The sequence below is a fragment of the Pteropus vampyrus genome, unplaced genomic scaffold (genome assembly GCF_000151845.1).
Source record: "Pteropus vampyrus isolate Shadow unplaced genomic scaffold, Pvam_2.0 Scaffold335, whole genome shotgun sequence".
Lineage (NCBI taxonomy): Eukaryota > Metazoa > Chordata > Mammalia > Chiroptera > Pteropodidae > Pteropus > Pteropus vampyrus.
This window is the reverse complement of record NW_011889116.1, coordinates 3,536,530-3,540,317: the sequence shown is the minus strand read 5'-3', so window position 1 is coordinate 3,540,317 and position 3,788 is coordinate 3,536,530. Positions and strand designations below refer to the sequence as shown.

General features: G+C 38.0%; 1 pseudogene; it reads right to left on the bottom strand.

Moving 5' to 3' along the window:
- Positions 1-212: 212 nt before the first annotated feature.
- On the bottom strand, positions 213-1,052 carry LOC105304264 (annotated as a pseudogene).
- Between the last annotated feature and the right edge of the window lie 2,736 nt (positions 1,053-3,788).

Genomic DNA, 3,788 nt, shown 5'->3' with positions numbered 1-3,788 from the left:
ACATGTAAACTCCCTAGTAAGATAAAGCAAAGAGAAAAGTATTTGACAAACAAGATACACCATCGCTTAAGTCTTCAAATGTTATTGCATTTTAACTTTCATAATTTGACAATGCATTCATGAAACAAATCTGAAGACTAGTTTTAACAGACAAATTAAAGAACACTTTTAAGCAGACATGACAGTCCTAAATTGTTTATTAGGAAAGAATTTTATAAACATAGCAGTAATGGTGTAGGCTGGAGAGTATTATGTCTTCTCCAAGCTGCACAGCGAGAACCACCAATAGTATGGTTGAACTTGTGGCTCTTTCCAAGGCTATGGCTCTTGCGCCTTCACATCTCCCTGTACTTGTGGACTGGTATGGTGATCCACTGAGTGTCAGGATTCTGTCTGATAGCTTTATGGAATGGATCAATAAGGATAACCTCAAATAATGTATTTGTGGAATCTTCACCAACTCAGTAAGAATTCAGGACTCTCAGAGCCCCACAATGGTGTCCAGCTTGCTCCTAGCCAACAGAATGAAGGCTTTGAGCAATCTTTAGCTGACTGACATCATGATGGACAGGCTTGCTGTATATTGTACCCCTAGGAACTGGGCTTTCGTGGCCACCACGGTGCACATGAATCCAATATATGACACACCCTTGCTTGGTCGTGTATCTCAGCCTGCGCACTTTATTGGGCCAGGTGGGGTGGGGGACCTGTGGAGTGCAGAGAACTGGCGGTACTACTAGCAGCACGCCCTGAGAAGAAAGCACATAACATCGAACTGTTTCTTCTTCCATAGCTCCTGGATGTACTTGTGAGTGCCCTTCTTGGTTTCCCTGATGGCTACAGCCTGACGGAAAGGCTGTCATTGATTTTTGATAATTTTAATACAATATGACTTGAAGAAGGCCTTTTGGGTTGAGATAATTGGGTGTTCTCTTGACTTCTTGAATTGAAAGCTCCAGTTCATTCCTTTGATTTGGAAAATTCTCATCAATTATTTGTCTGAAACTGCTTTCCAATCCCTACTCCTTTACCTCCCTTTCGAGAATGCCCATTATTCTTATGTTTCTTCTCCTGATGGTATCAGCTAGTTCTTGTATTTCTCTTTCATTATTTTTCATTCTTTGGTTTCTCTCTTCTTACTTCTGACTTATTTCTAGATTTCTGTCTTTGATATCACTGATCCTTTCCTCCATTTGGTCAACTCCATTTCCCAAGGTTGCTATTTCAGTTTTCATCTCTTTCAGTGTGTTTTTTATCTTCAGAAGATCTATTTGGTTCTTTTTAAGGGTTTCAATCTCCTTGTTGAAAAACTCATTCTCCTGATCTAGTTGTTTTTTTCAATTCCTGAAATTGTTGATATGAATTATTTTTGATCTCATTGAGTTTTTTTCAGAATTACCATCCTGAATTCTCTGTCATTTAAGTTGCATATTTCTATTTCTTTAAGCTTATTTTCTGGAGATTTTTCTCTTTTATTCTCAGCTGCCTTGTAACCTTAGTTGTTCATTGTGGTTAATTAATTCTTTCTCCACCTGAGCATTGATGGAAGATTTATTATATAAAGGTCTCTCTTTAGCCTGTTGCTAAGATGGTGTTTTTCTTTTGGTTTCCCGTATGTGGTATCTAATTCTCTTGGATCCCTGCTTTATATAAAGTCTTAATAATACCTTTTTCTGCTTATAGATATTCAGTCATGCTCACTACTCTCAGTCTCAATCCCTGTCAGTGTTAGCGACAGTTTTGGTAGCATTTGCTAAGATTCCCCTGGGGCTCCACAGTGTTCAGTCTTGGAGGGTATTGGGAGAAGGGCCCTCTGGGTTTGGGGATGGGGGTTGTGGCTTATCCTCGCATTTTGCAGCCACAGCTGATGATAATCAACTGTTGTTTCTTTACCATTCCTACTCTTTGCCATTCCCACTTCTCTGCCCTCCCCACTTCTCTGCTTTCTGCCCTGATCCCTGGGCTCTGCTGTTGCATGGAACTCACAGCTCTCCCAGGCAGGGCTGTTCAGAGAAACTGCTTCACCTTTTCCCTTTCCCCTTTTCCTGCTAGGAGCTCTAGCTGGGAGAAGCATCCTCTTTGTTTGCTCGTCTACTGACCAACTCCTGGGATTCTGATCTGTGTTAGTTTTTATGTGCAGATTCCTTGCTCAGACGTGATTGTGTATAGGTTGGGTTTTTTTGATGTTAAACTTTAGATGGTTAGCTTATTGTTGTTTCAAGAGAAGAGATCTGGGGACATCTCTCACTCCACCAATTTTCTGACATCTGTATATCTACACACTTTGAAATTGGTTTATTTATCTTTTTATTGTTGAGTTGTAAGTGTTCTTTATATATTCTGGATACATATCCCTTATAAGCTATTTGATTGGAAAGTGTCTTCTCTCATTTCGTTGGTTTTCTTTTCACTTTTTTCATGGGTTCCTTTGAAACAAAAGTTTTAAATTTTGTCAAAGTCAGATATATCTATTATTTTCTTGTGTTGCTTGTACTATTGATGTCATATTGAAGAAGATGTTTTCTATCCCAAGGTCTTGTGATTTACACATATTTTTTATTTAAACAATTTTATATTTTTATTGCCTACATTCAGGTCTATAATCCATTTTAAGTTAATGTTTATGTATGGTGTGAGGTAGAATTTTAACTACATTCTTTTTGCATGTATTAGGCATTGTCAAGTGTCAAGGTGGTGAATTAGGAACACAAGTCAAAATGAAAGTAACAATTAAGCCTCTATTCACTTACTGTGATAGTATAAACAAGAAACCAGAAAGAAGGTGTTAGTTCCCCCAGTGTTTCTTTTTCTCCAAAGAGAGTCAAATGTATCAGCACAGATGGGTAGGGAAGGGTTGAGAGGATTATAGGTGCTCTCCAAAACAAAAGACTCCTGCCATTGTAGGAAGTCAAGAGATGGGAGAGTGAGAGGAGGAAAAGCTTAGATTAGAAAAGTACTAAAGACTGGAGATAATTCCCTTCATAAGAATGTCTCAATTAAAGCACATGGGATAGGAATACAGAAATGCATAGGAGCAAGACTGGTGTTGGGGACAGGTGGCTGAGTCCTTGATTGCAGCTCCCTTCGGAGCTTATAATGCGTTGGCTGTACACATGTCTGGTGTGGGAAAGACAATTTTTCCCTATGAGGCCTGCCAGATAAAGCTTTGATAAATGATTATGGTCTGGTCTGAAAGAGCACATACAGGATTTTGGCCTAGAGCCAGACTCCTCAGCCTGTGGATAGCCATTTGTCCTCGAAGCATTTGTTGAAGGGGCTATTCCTACCTCACTGGCACCCTTTTTGAAAATCAACAGAGATTTAATTGTGGACTCTCAGTTTTATTTTATTGGTCTATATCTTTATCTTAATGCAATACTACACTGTCTTGATTGCTGCAGCTGTGTAATATGTTTTAAAATCAGGAAGTGTGTCTTCCAACTTTGTTCTTTTTTATCAAGATCATGTTGGATATTCTGGTCCCTTGCATTTTCACATGAATTTTAGGACACCCTTGTCAATTTTTAAGGACCTTCTTAATCATACAAAATAAATTATTTCAGAATAATTTACCACATTATGTATTTGTGAATATTATTACTTAGAAGTGTCATATATGGTAGCTTTATGAAGAGAACATGTGGTTACCTGGAACAGCTTGCTTGATTTTGCTTGTTATAGAGATGAATTTTTATTAAAGTATAAAGGAAATGAAATCTGTAAGATTCTGAATTAATTACAAAAACATGTATAGGTATATCTTATTATCTTATGTATTTGGAATTTTT